Below are 18,330 nucleotides of genomic sequence, written 5' to 3'. Positions count from 1 at the left end.
AATATTAAAAGCTGTCAGAGAAAAGAAATAGATCACCTATAAAGGAAAACCTATTAGAATCACAACAGACTTCTCAACACAAACCATCAAATCAAGAAGAGCTTGGAGTGAAGTATTTCAAGCTCTGAAAGAAAATAACCTACAACCCAGATTGATGTACCCTGAAAAACTATTTCTCAAAATTAATGGAGAAACAAGATGCTTCCATAACAAAGAGAAACTGGGGGAGTTCATGACCACGAATCCAACCCTACAAAAAATACTGAAGGACATTCTACAGAGAGAGAGAAACCAAAAAGAGCATGATTTCAGGAACAGTCGCAGAGGCAGCTCACTGAACAGGGCAGACAGTGGAATGAAGGGGAAAACCAATGGCAGAAAAATAGTATGGCAGAGATGAGTGAGAGAAGGTTGGCCATAATTGCTAACATAGATGGCTTTGATATACTAATACATAAAAAGAAACACAGACAGAGTGGATCAGGAGAGAGGGTCCATCAAGATGCTCTCTATAAAAACTATAATTAACCTGAAAGAGGGTTTATGGACTGAAAGTCAAAGATGAGAAAATAATTCTGTATGTGACAGGGAGCCAGAAAAAAGTGGGGGTAGCTCGCCTATCAGCTGCAGATTGGTTGGAAAGACATAACACTTTTATACAATGGAGAACTACTCAGCTATAAAAAAGGGAAAACTTGAAGCTCTTGTAGGTAAAAGGACACAACTTGAGATCAAGCTCAGGGGTAAAAAGGTTCAGAACCACTTTAGGTAAATAGCAGACTGCCTCCCTAATCTAAAAACTAAAGGTTTTTAATCTAAAACAAAATTTACAATGTTGTTTTAATCTAAAACAAAATTTACAATGTATCTGGGAAAGTGAAAGGGGAGGAATTGTCTAAAAAGGGAAGGCAGAGGACATTGTTAACCTGTATCATGATTTGAAACCCATATTGTTGTCATTGCTCTGTTTAGTTTGGTTATATTCTGTTCCAGTTTGTCTGCCTGTACTAGATTTGAGGGCATAGACAGCTTTTCCAAAAATAGGAGTATACTACAGTAACCATTTTTAATCTCCTATTAACTTATTCTGAAACCCTGTATTGCTTTCACTGTCTTGTTTTGACTGATTTTATTTGAATCTGTTTATTGGATCACTGTCTTGTCCTGAGTGATTTTATTTGAATTTGTTATGTTCGATAGTACCAAGTCTGAGAGTACAGGCAACTACTCTGAAGACAATAAGATTCACTATGATACCCATTCTGATTTGACTATTATCCTCTTTTGAAGTCCTATAATGTTTCCAGTGTTTTGTTTTTATTGATTTTGTTCTGTACTGCTATGTTCAATTTTATTGTGCCTAATGATATGGGAAATTCTATAGAAAATAACAAGAAACATGGTAACCACTGTAGATCACCTTGTATTGTAGTTTTAAATCATGTACTATGTCCATCCTTTTTTTTCATCCTTTTGTTTTGAATGATCCCAATTTGTTTTTGTTTTTGTTTTTTTCCTCATTTGGTTGTATTCTTTTCAAAATAAATTTTTTTTAAATTTTAGAATAGGAAAAACTTTAAAAAACTCAAAAAATGTTTTTGTAAAGACAATGTGCAATCAAGTTGTTTTATGATAGCAAAAAAGACAGAGGCAATTATTTTACTATCTTTAAAATAAAAATAAAAAATAATAGAAAGAATGTTAAAAACATACATCAAAGTATTTTTAAGACGACAATATGCAATTAAGATGTTTTATGACACCAAAAAAGAAAGAGGGAGTATAATATGGAGCTGGAACACAGGGTCTGGAGACTGACTACCTGGATTCAAGTAAACCCACCATTCCTGGCTGGGGGTGACATCCAAGACAATTAGTCTATGAAAGACTTAATTATTGCATCTAAAACTGAGGACAGTAATAGAAGGAAGTTGTTGTGATGACCGAATTCTATACTGCACAGAAAGCTGAGAGAACCTCATGTAGTAAACTCTCAATGTCTTCACCTGTGACCACTATTATTGACAGCAGAAGTATTATAGAAATGTAGGACATCATCAGATATGTTTGCCAATTTGAATAAAACAGATTTTAAATTCAGACCAAAAAGATAAGATTTAACCTATAACCTAAAGCTGAAACAAAGTCGATTCATTAATTTTTAATTATTATTATTCAATAATTATTGTTTTCTGGTACCACTGTGGGTCAGACACAAAATTTGTAGGATAAAAACAAACATTTTGGGAAATTTTTCAAGCATGTTATACCACTTCAGCTTTTCATATTAAGTTAGAAAACTTTCCTAATGGCTTCACAGGAGGAAGTGACATCACGTGGAAAGCTACCTTTCCTGTTCATACATCAGACTAGCCCTCAAGTCACACTTGGAAACATGAATCAGGATCTCAGTGTCCTAGTCATCTTGGCCCTTCAGTAACGTGACACAGCCACAGTAGGGACCAAGTGCCGGTGAGTTCCAGAACAGGCTGTCTCTGTTTGTCTTGCTCTTTTACATCCATTATGGATGTCTAACACTAAAGAGATTCATCCAAACTAAAATTACACACAGATACCTAAAAGCAGTTGTCAACCTCTGTTTACTTTCTCCTTATTTATTCCTCTTCTTCTTCCTCTTCCTTTTCTTCTTCTTCCTCTTCCTCCTCTTCTTCTCCTTCCTTTTCCTCTCTGTCTTCTTCTTTTTAATGTTTTAAGAGCCAGAGCTGCTGTTTGAACAAAGTGCAGATTTTGGACAACTTGGCTCCTGTGCTTGGAGAAGACGGACAGCCAGACATTGCCTACCCAAGCTAACTTTCACAGTGACTCCTCTGTCTTTTCTGGTTTATCAGAAGAAAGACTGATCCTCGTGGGGGCCAAGGATTCAGCTCAGCAGCACAGCATCTGCATGGGAACTGTTTGCCCCGAATGGTGCATACTACTAGTGTGCTGCCTGCTCACCCGGGAAATTGGGAGTAGATATATGCCTGCTTTTCCATTAATTATGCTGAATAATTTTAAAGGAGGTTTTAAAACATTGTAACATGCTGAGAGAAAGAATGTTTGTTGATACTGGCAGATAGCAAATCAGATAGAGAAATAGAATCAATTTACCCTCAAAATCTGAGGTCACAAGTTATAATGACAGAGAGGAGGTAAATGTGTCTGCAGCCTCTCAAATGATCCAAGATTAGCGTAAGTTTAGAAAGGGGTGCAGGACCTCGTTCCATGGGGACCATAGTACATCAGTTACTGTCCTGCCTTGGGATCTGAGGAGGGGCGCTGGGTTCACAGGACAATCAGCTTCCTCAGCCCTTTTCCCACTGGACCTATAAACTAAATCCTGAATTAACAAATAAAGTCACTGAGCTATATTCTAAACTAGGTGCCTTCCGGACAGGCCCTCACAGTCAGTTTCCTGATATTTTTACTATCCTGGTCAAAGTCAGTAAACCCCCCTCCATGTTACACAGTAAGTTAGAGAAAAGAGGCAGCTAGCTGGAAGGTGAATGTCTCTATTCATGCTGCTGCAACAAAATGCCACAGGCTGGTTGACTTACACAGAACATAAACACATTTCCTTTTCCTCACAATTCTGCAGGCTGAGAAGTCTAAGATTAAGGCATCAGCAGGTTTGGTGTCTGGTGAGGACCCAGTCTCTCTGCTTCCAAGGTGGTGACTTACTGCTGCATCCTGTGGAAGGGAAGAACACTGTGTCCTGTGTTTCAGAAGAGCAGAAGAGAGAACGTGCCCCTTCTCAAGGTCTTTTTTTATAAGGTCTCTAAGCCCATCACTGAGGATTCAGTTATCATGATGTGACTGTCTCCTAAAGACCCCAGCTCTCAGCATTATCACCTTGGTGACAAAGTTTCAACACATGAATTTGGGGGGACACATTCAGATCATTGGCCATGAGCCACATCAAGCATTTGAAACACCGAGGCAAAAAGATCATGAATTCAAGGCTACTCTGAACTACATAACAAGACCCTCTCTCCAAAAAAAAAAAAAAAATGGGGCTGGGGGTTTAGCTCAGCGGCATAAGCGCCTGCCTTGAAAGCAGGCAGTTGTGAGTTCGATCCCCGGTACCGATAAAAAGGAAAAAGACAAAAAAAAAAAAAAAAATGGAACCGGAAGACTTCTTTTTCCCATTCTTTAATATTTAAACACTCTGCATAATTATAGCTCTGTTCTTATTTCTGCATCCTTTATTTTTAGGGAAATTTTTTCTATTTGAGATCCTGAGATACTACAGTAATTTAAAAGCTTCATAAATTGTCCCTTTTTAATATATGAGAGCCTGATCAATTATAGATGTCACTAAAATGCTAACATTTCACCTCACAATTAGCAGATTTTTAATGATACCATTAATAAAGATTGGATGAGACCAAGACTCTAACAGAGCTGATGAAAGCATAAAGTAGTATAAATTTCTAAGAAATACATTTTAGAAATATGTATCAAGAACCTTTGGCATACATACTTTGGTTTGGTAATATGCCATGTAAGCTGCCTGAAGAATCATTTAAAGATGTAAAGATTTGTCATTAGACATGTTCCCCAGAATTTTATTGATAATCATGACAAATTAGAACCATTTCAAATGTCCAATATAAGAAAATTGGTAAACAAGTTGTGGCACATTATTCAGTTTTGTGCTGTCATTATAACCAAATTTTTTTAAATAATGAAAGACATGAGAAAAAGTTCATGGGATAATATATTCTAAAATAAACACCTAAAATATTCTAAAATAAACACATATTCTAAAAATATATTCTAAAATAAACACAATAAAATCACATTATGGTCCCTATTTTGTGCTGATACCTTGCATATGTAATGTAAATGTAACTTTTTAATGTTGAAAGAAAGTATTTCAAAATGTTAGAAGTGATCCCTCAGGAATGAATGGTGATCTTTGGCTTTTTCTGATATTGCTCTGTATTGTCCAAATCTTCTTCCATAACCATGAATTTTATCATTTTAGTTACAATTGTCTGCCAGATGTGGCAGCACATGCCTGTACCCAGTACTAAGGAGGCTGAGGCCGAAAAATTGTTGCAAGTTTGAGGCCAACATGGGCCACGTAGCAAGACCCTATCTCAATAATAAATAAGCAAATACTATTGTCCCTCCGTATCATACAGTTGGTTCCAGAGCCCCCAGGAATACTAAAGCTTAGAGTCTTCAAATCCTTTACATAAAATGGCCAACCATTTGCATATAACTCACACATTTCTCCTTTTATACTTAATTTATCCCTATATTACTTGTAATACCTAATATAATGCAAGCGCTATATAAGAAGTTGTTACATTACTGTTTAAAGAATAATAACAAAAAACTGGGGCTGGGGATTTAGCTCAGAGGCATTAGCACCTGCCTTGCAAGCAGGCAGTCATGAGTTCGATCCCTGGTACCGATAAAAATGAAAAAGACAAAAAAATAATAATAATAATAACAAAAAACTGTACATGTTCAGTACAGATGCAATTTTTCAACTATTTTTGAGGCATGAAAAATATAAATAAGAAATGTGAAATATTAAATGTAAAATTGACAGATACAGAGGGCTGACTGTACATGGTGTGTGTGTGTGTGTGTGTGTGTGTGTGTGTGTGTGTGTATTCTATTTTCAAATGTTCATCCCTTTGATGAAATCTAGGTCTAGAAATATCCTAAAAATTGAGGAGAGACACAGACATAACTTGATGCATTCCAAGGTCATATGCTGTGTTGCTATGTACCCAGATTATTGTGCTGTGGATATATTGTACAGACATTTTTATTAACAGGAAACTCTGGCTAAAGAAAACCTTCAGAAAATAGAACATAGACGACTTAAGGCTGCTGTATTTGTGGAGACATAAAAAATCAAATGCCTTAGAATGGACTGAGGTACTAGAAATCATCTACTCCAGTGGGTTTAAATACTTTAAGCATAGAATCCTTCCCTTAAGTGAAATCTTAGGAAAATCTTCAAATACATGAAAATGAGAGCAGCAGGTCTAAAACTGAACCCATTTCACATGGGCTCAGAGGAACCAAGGGGTTCTGCAGACACTGTTTGGGAAGCATTCGGAGCAGACTGGTTTCTCTCCCCCACCCCAGCACAGGGGCTCAACTTCCAATGATTTGACACAAAGATATGGAGCAAGGGACATTCCAGAAGAAACTGTGCTTCAAACTTTGGATTCTTTTTTTTTTTTAACTAATACATGTTTGTGGTACACAATAAACACACTCCTTGTGGGTAGTTGGTACTTGTATGTAACACATCTTAATTTATTTTTACAACCCCCTTCCCTCACCCTGCCCAACACCTCTTGCAGTTGGATCTTTTCTCAGGCTAGAAATGTGCAAAAGAATCTTCTCTTGTGCTTCTGGGAAGAGCCAGTGAGCCACCACTCCCAGTCAGCTGTGTGTCACACATGCACTCTGACATATGACATTTTCCATTTAAAGATATTTTCTACTTACAATGAGTTTACGGAGAAATAGCCCCAATCATAAACTGAGAGACATCTTTACGATAAAGGGGCTAAAGGAGATGTGATTAAATCAAGGGTCTGGAGATGGAGCGATTACCCTAGATTAAGCAAATAGGTCTGACATCTTTTTATGGGAAAGAAGGAAGCAAGGGATTCAAGAAGATGGGACGAGGGAAGCAGAATCAGAGTGATATGACAGAGTCACCAGCCCAGGAATGAAAGCAGCCTCTGGAAACAGCAAAAGGCAAAGCAAACAAATTCTCCCTCAGAATCTCCAGACAGGGAGAATGCGTCACACTGAACACTTGCTTTGCTAGTCCATTGATACTTCTGAACCTGTGGCACTGGAAGGCAATGGATGCATGTTGTTTTAAGCCAGAAAGAGTGTGGTCATTCGTTACAGCGGCCACAGAAAAGAAGAATGGGGAGGGGAGTAAATTTAGGGAGGGAAAAAAACAGTGGACAGAGTAAGTCAATTGCATCTGCTTGAGATTCTGCAGGCTGGGAGACTCACGAGTGTTATCATCACATGCACCCAGCATCCAGCATACAGCCTGTGCTCAGTTCATCACAGGTATTGGGTTCCTTGGATCAACTACTAGCAAACACATACACCGTCCTAAATGGTTTCCATATATTAACCAGTTTAGTCCTCATAAAGCTGTGAGGCAGGTGCTATTATTAGTCCCATTTGACAGGTGAAGAGATTGAGGCAGTGAAATTTTGAAAAGCTTCTCCAAGATTACCAAGCCATTAGATGGCAAGGCCAGGTTTAAATCCAAGCAATTGATATGTTTTATTACTCTTGCCTCTGAATTGAGGGTAGAAGAAGGAAATGAGAAGACAGGAAGAAAGGAGGAACAATGAAGTCTTTTCCTCCAAGCTTTCCCAGTGTTTGCTTGGTCTCAGACCAATGGGTAATCCTCATTCTGGGCTTCTCCATCCCACAGGGCTTGGGATGCCTGAGTTGAGCCTCCTTCTGCATGGGCCTCACCACCACACCAGCCACTGTGTGTGTTCCGTCCAGCTGCCTGCCGCACCGGCTCTAACAAGCATGTAGAAATGGATGGGTCACATATAAGCCAATTACAGCTGGCCGCCAAGTTTGGGGAAATCACTTTCCCTGGAACAAATTGGGATCCCGTTTTGGAGATAAAGGGGACAGCATATTAGTCTCTGTGGTCAGAAGCAGCTTCCGTGCATTTCACGGAGCAAAGGGAATCTGAAACATTTTGAAATAGAAAAATGGGATACAGCCAAATTGCTCAGTCAAGGCATTTACAGTGTCTTTAGCGTGACATTCCATGCCGGACTCAGTAGCTTGTTCAAGAATGCAGGTAGTAACTAACATTTGTCCGTCTAGAGTGAGTGAGTGTGTGTGTGTGTGTGTGTGTGTGTGTGTGTGTGTGTGTTACCCTCCCCACATGCCTCCTCACATATTCATTTCTTTGGTCATTGAGACATCCCACCATGTAACTACAGAAATGTGGAAAAGAGACTACTTGAGCAATTGAATTTCCCAAATAAATGGAAATTTCATTACTAGCAAGGAGTTAAACCTCTATTCCCATTCCTGTATTTTACCAGCATCAATTTCAGGAAGTTAAATGTTATCACTTTGCTTTTTAAAATAGTATCACTTTTTTAAACAGTATATGTCACAGTGTTAAGAAATTAGAAAATCTAATACTTAGAAAAAGGTAGACAGTATTGACTGTAGCCTAGAGATATGGCCAGAATGAAATGTTTGGACAAGCTTCAGAGCAAATATGGTACAAGGCAAAATATCTTGGGTTAGGTATGGATTTTTGCCTGAGAACACTGGAATATCTAAAAAGAGTCATCAACCAGCCTGTGCTTGAATACTACCAGGAACAAGGAACTCACTATTGAAGATGATTCAACCCAATCCTGGTTATCTCTAAGCCAAAGAAGAAAAAGCAATGCTTTTTAATCTTATACTCACATTTACACCCTTGAATTCCTCCAAGGTCATGTGTCCTTAGGGACTGGTTTACTTTCAGGGTTTCTCTCCAAGATGTGTGTCTAGTACCTCCAAAGACTCAAATCCATCAGAGCAACCACTTAAACACACAATCACACATGCACACATACTCACATACATATTTGGTGGCCTAACATCTGTGTTAAAGACCAATCCAGAGAAAGAAGCCTGCTGTGGTAGTGCACCACCTGTGCACTCTGGGGAGCTGAGGCAGGAGAATCACAAGCTTGAGCCCCACCTGGGCAATTTAGCAACTTAGCAAGATCTTGTCTCAAAAATAATTTTAAAAGACAAGGGTGAGAAACCAGACACAGTGCTACGCAACTGTCGTCCCACCACTTGAAGGCTGAGACAGGAGGAGTGCCACAAATTCAAGGCCAGCCAGGGCTACATAGTAAGTTCAAGGCCAGCCTAAACTACACAGGGAGACCCTGTCTCAAAAGAAATTTTTGTTTTAATTTAAAGGAATATGCTGGGCTTGTGGTTCAATGTAAAGGTCCTTGATTCAATCTCTACTGTGGAAAACAAGAGGAACTTACTGGTTGAGAAGAAGATGAGGAAGAGAGAATAGAAAGAGGAAAGAGTTTTAAAAGGGAAAAGAGAAAGAGGAAAAAGGAGAAGAATACAGAAAGAAACGAGCTAGTATGAGGATCCAGCGTGACATGACTATAGTGTATTGATCATAACTACCACCTTGCTTACTGGGTCACCCTGAAATGCACCCCAAACCTGAGAGGACAAAATCAAACAGTCAACTGGGATCTGAGAACGTAGCTCAGTGGTAGAGTCCCTGCCGAGCAAGGCCCTGTGTTCAATCCCCAGTGCCCCCCCCCCACACACACACACACGCCAGCCGAGCCAGCCAAACACGTGGTGCCAGCCACTGATGTCTGCATTGTTTCTTAACTTCCAATAGACATTTCAATAGTTTTGGAGAACAGCCACCTGCAGCCTAGCCCGCTGTGACCCATCTTTGTCTAACTTAGCACATAAACCCCTTCATCCTGCCTTGGTGTCTTGTCACTGCCCAGGCCATGCTTCTCCTTGAAAGTCTCCTTCAAATTGCACTTTGTGCAATCCTGCCTCAGTCTTCCCATTCTCTACCAGCTGTCATGTATTGAGACAAGGTTTTTTGGAAACAGGTTGTAATGCAGCTTCCTGGGACTGTTCGGGCGCTTGCTGATTTGCCCCGTATAAAGTGAAAGACAGAAATGTGTTGCTGCTGTCTATAAGCATTTCAGTCTTTTACTAAAAAATATGATGTAAAATGAGCATAGAGAGAAGACAGAGAGAGGAGAAACTCTAAGAATGTAACACACTGTCAAATGAAAGGAGGTTGTAAAATACTCATTGTCATTTATCCTATTTACAGACAAAATAGATAGCAATAAATGGAGAATCATTTACCTTTGCAGTGGTTACCTCTCAGCAGATAACGATCCAATAATGGCCCATGGAGTGTGTGTGTGTGTGTGTGTGTGTGTGTGTGTCTGTCTGTCTGTCTGTCTGTGTGTTTGTGTTTAGTATTACTGTTGTTTTCCAAATTTCCTGCACTAGTTTGTGTTACTTTTATAATTGACTTTTTAAAAATGAAAGATCTGATTTTAGCTCAGTGGTGTAAGCGCCTGCCTGGCAAGCGCGAGGTTGTGAGTTCGATCCCCAGTATCCAAAAAAAAAAACCAAAAAACTAAAGACCCTTCTGAATTGGGGAATTGGTGCACAACTATTTAGGGTCATACCTAGAACTGAAAATTTTAAAAATTGTTAAAAAGGCTCCATGATGATCTAATTGAACACTTTCACTAGCAATATTGGAAAAGTGAGCCCCCAAAAGGTAAGTGATTTTCCCAAACTCACACAGCTACAGTAATCGGTAAGTCCCTTGTGGAAACAAGGCTAAAGCCAAGTGACACCAAATAATCCTCTGGCCCAAAAAATTCGTCAAATGTTAGACTCATTAGACATGGAGCAGAGACCAGCAGGATATGCCTATCTACCCCTTGGAGATGATGCCCACATATCTACAGTTCTTTTTATGTGCCATTTGAACACAAAGATCAAAAACCACGGTTTCTGCCTCTAAGCACTCAGACAGTGGGATTTACCATTGTCTCCATGAAACAGACAGCATCTGACTGTGGACCACTTGTACTGTTAAATTGTTCAGCATCTCCTAGAATTTTATAGATAGCCAGGGCTGCACATAGAGTTCATGGTAGAGAACTTCCCTAGCACATGTGAGGCCCGAGGCTCAATCCCAGCATCACAAAAAAATTAGAGCGGGCATCCAAAACAACACTACATCCAATATAATCACTGCACTTCAAAAACTATTCTGAAGTTTCTCCTCTGGACACTAAGAGGGGAACGTTCAAAGACAGGCTGAAGATTCCCTCTAAAAAGTTGTAAGCCAAATCTTCAAATGAAGTAAAGTGAAACTGATTTGTTTTAAAAATCACTTTCAGATCAAGAACAGTCATATTATATAAGAACTGGACAGGATTTTAAAAATCATCCAGTCCACATCTTTAGGTCTGCAGATGAAGAGCCTGAAGTCCCTGACCCTACCCTAATCTACCCTATTGGAGGATCAAAGCTATTCACTCACTAAAATCTGAAGTGAAGGGACCATGTCTTTTTTACTTACCATGATGGACAGGTGGATGGATGGGTGAGCTTTCCCAAGATCACAATTTAATTTCTGAAACAAGGCTAAAATCTAAACCCTCTACATACTAGCCAAGTTATTCCAGGTATTTTATAGTCAAACTTCATCTTATATTCAGAAGAAATGTTGTATATTAATAATTCCCTGTCAACAAATTGATTTAGAACTAATGGCTGTTTCCATAAATGAAATCTACCCTTAAAGGAACATGTTTGACATGTATTGAATTTTAAATATAGATATTTTTATATATGCATGTATTTTTGTTTCTTGGCATCTTAGAAATTCTATTATGTAGGGGCTGGGGATTTAGCTCAGCGGCATAAGCGCCTGCCCTGCAAGCAGGTAGTCGTGAGTTCGATCCCTGGTACCGATAAAAACGAAAAAGACCAAAAAAAAAAAAGAAATTCTATTATGTAATGTGTGTTCATAAATGAAAAAACATTCAAAAGAATGTGCTGTATGTTCCAGAATTTGAAATTTTTTCATAGTAAGCCAGCTATGGTAGCATTTTTCTATAGATCTAGCTACTTCGGACGCTGAGGCAAGAGGACTTGCTTGAGCCTGTGAGTTTAAGACCAGCCTGCAGTGAGGCTCTGTCTTAAAAAAAATTTTTTTTCAAACTAATAACAATAATTTTAGAATATTAAGACTTTCAAAGTAACTATTTTGGATGACAGAACTCATACCGATCTGTAATTCATACTGCTTTGAGTGTAGAAAATGAGTCTCATGGTTTCAGACACATTTCTAATGTTCTGAGTTATTACAGGGGCAAAGTCTATTTTTTGCACTCAAATCCATAGAATTTCATAGAAAGACGACTCTATCAGTGCTTGCTTTAAGGCAACAACAGGAGTGCTATAAAATCTGTTGGAGTAAGCCTCACCAGAGATACCAAATGCTGTCCCTGACCCCATGGGGGCAGCCATTCTTATTCACAGAGATCCAAAAAATGAATGACTGTTTCTCAATAGCTCAATGAATAAACAAAGAAGTGAATTTTAAGAAAATCAGAAGGGAGCCAGAAGTCATGGTGCCTATAATCCCAGAATTCTGGAGGCCAAAACAGGAGGATTACCATGAGGTTAAGGCCAGTTTGAGCTACATAGTGAGTTCAAGGCCAGCCTGAACTATATATTGAGACCCTGTCTCAAACAAACAAAAAAAGGAAGACAGGACAAAGCATATCAGAAAGATCTGAATCTTCTAATCCCCTAAAGCATAACTTCTCCTTCAACACCTGACAGCCCACCATTGTAACCCCATTGCTTTAGATCAGGGTTTAGCAAGATACAGCCCACAGGTCAAATTTAGCCCACTTCCTGCTTTATTATTCCAATAAAATAAAGTTTTATTGGAATGCAGCCGTGTTATTTGTTTCTTTAGTGTCTGTGGTTGCCTTTATATTAGAAAAACAAGATGGATTATAGTCCCTTGGTGTCTATGGGGGATTGGTTCAAAGATCCCCCAGCAGTTACCAAAAATTGCAGATACTCAAGTCCCTTATATAAAACGATGTAGTATCTGCATAAAACCTGTGCACATCCTTCTGTGTACTTTTTTTCAAAGGAGAAACACTCTCAGTGTGTTGCCCAGGCTGGTTTCTAATTCCTAGACTAAAGCAATCATCCCACGTCAGCCTCACGAGTAGCTGGAACCACAGATGTTTGTCACCATACTTACACCACATCTAGATTATGTATAATCTTAATCCAATGTAAATGCATGAAAATAGTTGTTATGTTGCATTGTTTGGGGAATAATGATGAAAAACTTTTAATATAGACATAGTTTTTAAAAGTATTTTTAGCATAGATGTAATTTTTTAAAATATTTTCTCTTTGTTTTTGTTTTTGCAGTACTGGGTATCAAACCCGAGAGCTCTGCCACTGAGCTACATCCCGGCTCTTTTTATTTTTTATATTTTGAGACACTGTCTCACTGAGCTGCCCAGGTGGAACTCAAACTTGTGATTCACCTCTCCCTGTCTCTCTCTGTGCTGGGATTGTAGACATGCACCACCACATTCAGTTTTCTTTTTAATATTTCAATCCATAATGAGTTGAATCTGCAAGAACAGAACCCCTAGATTCAGAGAGCCAAGAGTAATTCAGCAAACACTCTGGCCTGCAAAGCTGAAAATATTTACTATTGAGCACTTGACTGGAAAAGCTTGACAACCACCACATTAGTCCTGTTATTTTTTTCTTTCTGCTTTATTGGGATATAATGGACAAGTACAAATTGTCGATATTAAAGGTGTACAGAGTGAAAAATACATTACAAAATGGTTACCTGAGTCAAGCTAAATACCATATCCACTGCTTCTCATTGCTTCTAAGTGACTGTGAGTGCATTTGTGTGGTAAGAATATTTAAAATCTCTCAGCAAATTTTAAGTACACAATACATCATTATCAGCTACACTCACCACACTACACATGAGGCCTTCAAGTAGTCTTTAATTGCCAGCTCATACTCTTTCACCAACAATCTCACCATCCTCCCAGCAGTGACCTATGATAACCACCCTTCTACTCTGTTTCCTTTTTTATTTAGATTTTATTGGCATATTTTAGATATACATAATATACATAATGATCAAATTCATAGACGATTTGTACTTGTACATGATGTGACGCAATTTTTCCCCTAACCTCCCTTCCATCCCTCCTCCCCACCCCACTTACAAAAGCTTTGTTTCCAATTTTTTTTATTTTTCATTATATTTTTACTTTTCGCTTCTTTTCTTTCCCCCACGTGTTCTTCATTTCTATGAGTATAAACTATTCAGATGACACATTTTTATGAAATCAAGGAGTTTTTGTCTTTCTGTGTCTGTTTTATTTCACTCAGTATACTACCAGATTCATCTACAGGGTCAAAATGGCAAGATTTTCCTCTTTTTAAGTACTCCACATGAACATGTAACAGATAAACATAGATAGATACGGATATTCATTTTTTTCATTATCTGTTCCTAGAGTTTGAATGTGTCCCCTCCAAAGTTCAGGAGTGGAAACTTAACAACTAGAGAGACAGGGGAATGGGGTGAGGTATAAAAAGAATCAGGGTGAGGTGTAAAAAGAATCAAGAACCAACTCCCCACAATAAATGCAATCATTACTTACTGCAAACCTGTACAGTACTAGTAAAAATTAAAATTAAAAAAGAAACATGTGATCACGTTGAGAGGCCAGATTTTAACAGTATATTAGGCCATAAGGGCTCCTCCTTACCTACATGGGAATAAAAGCATCGTTACTAAAGTAGCTCCACACAGCATTCCATTCTCGGGCACTTCCCCTCTGCAGGACACGGCACTCCAGGTGCACTCTTGGAAACAGATGCTGGACACTTACGAGGTAACTAACCTTTCCGTGCCCCGATTTTGGACTTCCCAGACCCCAGAATTGGAGAAATAAGTATCTAGTGTTTATCAATTAGTTATAACTTATCAGTTATAGCATTAGTGTAATTTATTTTTATTTATAGTAATTATAAATTGTAATGTTAGATTTTAGTATAGCAGCACAAATGACTAAGACATCTGTGACATCTAGGTTGTTACCATATGTTGAATATTTTCAATAATGTTTCAGGGAACATGGGAATACAGATATTTGCTGGGACAGGATTTTACTTTGTAGTTACTATGAAGCTTACATGAAACAAAGCTGGAGACTGTAGCTCAGTAATCAAGCTGTCTTAATGCAAAGCACAGTGGCATTTCAGTTCATGAATTTAATTTGTTCTACAATTTTGAAAAAAATGGCCACATGTGTGTTTGTATGGGAAAGACGATCACAGCTATGTTTGTTATCCTATGCAGTCTGCAAACACAAGCAAAATTTTGCCAAACAGTTCTGTTTGTGTACAAAATTGTTGCAAATAATAACATTTAGGAATCACTAAGGTATCACTGTATTTGGCTTCCTTTTTAACACTAATCTTTTCAACAACCACACTTTCTTTGGCTCCAACTTTACAGGCACTTCCTTTCTGGTCAAGTTGCAATTTTTTACAACATTCAACTCTCATTTTTGTTTCTTTATTCTCACTGCAGATCTGGCTAAAAGCAGTCAGCAATAGCCATGCCACACCCTGAGCATAATTAGACTGTCTTGAAGTTTTCTCTCCCAGATCAATTAGTCCACCATCTTTAACTTCAGGCTCACACAGAGTCTCAAAATATCAATTAAAAAATACATAGACAAGTTCCTTGCCAGAATGTAGCATGCATGGCTTCTAGTCAGATTGCCAATAGACTCCTCATTCCCATCTGAAACCTCCTGAGCCCAGCCTTTCCTCTATGCTTTCCTGTCAGCATCCTGGCCTTCTCTCCACAATCTTTCATCCAACTGTGCTTATGACGTTCTAGGCCTTCTCCAGCCTACATCACCCAATCTTTCCAAACATCTCCCACAAACTAGTTTCAAAGACTTCAGAATCACATGATCAGGTATAGTCACAGCAAAGAACCCACACCCAACACCAGTTTCCTGTCACTGTTGCAAACACTCAACACTCACAACTTGAAAAAGGAAAAGTTCTGCCCTGAATTAAGGCTGGCAGCTTCCTGACACTGTTGGTTTCAAGCAGGAGCATAAAGAGATGTCTTTCTATCATCTGTTGGCCATTTCAGAACTTGGGTAGTGAAATGGTCAATTCATTAGAAAGAAACAGCTTGAAGCAACCCTCCTTCCCCCCCAGTGAATAGCTGTGAGCATGGCAGGCTGCGATGGCCCAGGACAGGAGCCACCAGGGTTTACTGGGACCCAAGCCATGCTGGGACCTGGAGCACCAGGAAACCAAGCAAACCCTCCACGCTGCCTGTTTTGTTTTGTTGAACTTCCATATGCATGAAAGAGAAGAAGAGACTCTACCACAGCCATTAGTGACTTCCCTACTGTCTGGTTTTGAAGACTTAAAACACCTTCCTCATTCTATTCGGACTAGTTTTATATTATGTTGTTTTTTAGATGAATTCTCTGTATGTGAAGATATGGACAACTATTTGGAAGAAAACAAGAGACAATATGATAGATAGTGAAGATCTCAGGTCATCTAGCTTTGAAATTTATATCTCTTACATCGCTTTCTTATGTCCTATTTTGTTCTATTTTGTTGTGTTTAATTTTACCCCCTTTAAAATAAAGATAAAATAAAAACACAAAAAAACAAAAAAGAAAATGGAAAAGTTTCATTTGGCTCATGATTTCAGGTGATTCGCCATACATGATTGGTTCCAAGGTAAAAACATCATGAAGAAGAAAATTGCTCAACCAATGGCAGCAAAGAAGCAGAGAAAATGAAAGGGAGGGGAGCAGCCAGGGACAAGCACACACCTTCCAAGTCACACCTCCAGTGACTCACTCCTTCCAGCCAGGCCCTACCTTCTAACAGCATATTCAGCTGTGAATTAATCAGTGGATTAATCAGCCAATGAGTATAGCACTGCCCTGATCCAGTCACCTTCTGAACACATGAGCATTTCAGAAGACATTTTAGAACTAAACCATAATACTTGGAAATGGTAACACTTTTAACCTATTATCCAGTTATACATCAGTGTGAATTGGCTTACTCCAAAATTCCTTATCTGTTTTACAAGAGTTAAACAAGTATAAAGAACTTGAAGCTTTTACTATGTCAGGGAGAACATCTCAGAGCAAGGAATTATCCCAGAAATATATATAATATATATATATTAGAATGGTAAACAGACATTATTTATTTTACAGTTATCTGATCTGTGATCAAAATGGAGATGAGACTAAAGGCTATAAAGACTACCACATTTTGAATAGCAAGAGTGTCAGACTTCAGAATCAAACGCAAATGGTTCTCTTTTTCAATTAAAAGAAAAGTCAATATTCTGATTTCTTTTCCAGTAACAGGTCCCTCTGCTTCAGATACGTCACTGCACTCCCATTTCTCTGTGGTTTGAAAAGTTAGAGAAATTGTTTTAGATTGCACCTTTCCCAAGTTATGCACTTCTGATTTTTTTCTCAACTGACCTCATTTAGCAGAGTGGAAGGCAGTTTTTCCTAGTCTATTAAGACTTCAATAAAATCATCCATTTCTAGTTAACTGGAATAGTATTCACATTTAGACCTGCATATTAATTGGCTGATAACGAGATGATAAAACCCCTTTTCTCTGCAGGTGTACCAATCAATTTCAATGAAATAGAAAAAATGAGTCCTTTTCTTGTTGCATCTGAAATTAAAAAGTGATTTATATTTTCTAATAAAGTGGTTTCATTGATCTCCTTCTGAAAATGTATGGTTTCATTTGCACCCTTTTAAATTATAATAGTTTCCGTTTGTAAAAGAATGATTTTCCAATATCATTTCTGGCTTCCAATTGATGATTAACTTTAATATGGATTTGAAGTGGAATGTTTGGGGGGGTCAGGAAGAATATGGCATTAAGAGACTCCATCCCCCCCAAAAAAAGAAAAGAAAAAAAGCTGCTACTTTTAAAGACCTTAGTATCCTCAAACTACAGAATTCTTTTCCTAAATACAGTGTTGTCAAAGGAAGTTATGTTTTCCCCCAAGAAATCCATTTTTCTATTTCACAAATTCCCTTTTGTCATAGAATTTTATGCCTGTGCCAATTGTTTTTCATTTCTGTTGTGTCAGCCTGACTGCAAGGCAAATGTGGAAAGCAGAGGTACATTTTTTCTCTCTACTCCCCATCACCAACAGCAAATTCTTACTGGGAGATGCTCATAGAATGCTGTTGCTATCAGCTGAATTCTGGCAGCGTGAAAACTAGCAGAGCAATTATATTTCACTTTAATTTAGTATTATGGTGCTCTTCTAAGCCATAATAATTAAGCAGCCAGGAAAGGAAACTACATTCTAAATATATGGTGGAAAATCACAGACTTTGTAGCTGGCATTGAGAAGTCAGGGCCATCTCATTTCTGCATCACCCAGAGACACTTGGATTCATACTCAGGCTACAAACCTGCTGACTGGACTCAAGAGAGCATATAGACATTAGACTTCCTGAAGACATGAAGCAGAAACTTTGTCTGCCTGATCACGTAAGAGATAAATGTTGGGTGATGTGTTAATTTTCTTCTCACTGTGACACACCGCTTGACATTCACAAGTTACAAGCGGAGTGGTTGAATGTATCTCCCAGT

General features: G+C 38.5%; 1 non-coding gene across 1 annotated transcript; it reads left to right on the top strand.

Moving 5' to 3' along the window:
* The first annotated feature begins 15,720 nt into the window (after positions 1-15,720).
* On the top strand, positions 15,721-15,857 carry LOC111753909 (small nucleolar RNA SNORA2/SNORA34 family). Its single transcript, XR_002788677.1, has one exon. It is a non-coding gene; the product is annotated as a small nucleolar RNA SNORA2/SNORA34 family (small nucleolar RNA).
* The last annotated feature ends 2,473 nt before the right edge of the window (positions 15,858-18,330 follow it).

This window comes from Cavia porcellus, unplaced genomic scaffold, assembly GCF_034190915.1.
Source record: "Cavia porcellus strain 051 isolate PalLab524CR breed Dunkin Hartley unplaced genomic scaffold, mCavPor4.1 scaffold_4, whole genome shotgun sequence".
NCBI classification, from domain to species: Eukaryota; Metazoa; Chordata; class Mammalia; order Rodentia; family Caviidae; genus Cavia; species Cavia porcellus.
This window is presented reverse-complemented; position numbering and strand designations above follow the sequence as displayed.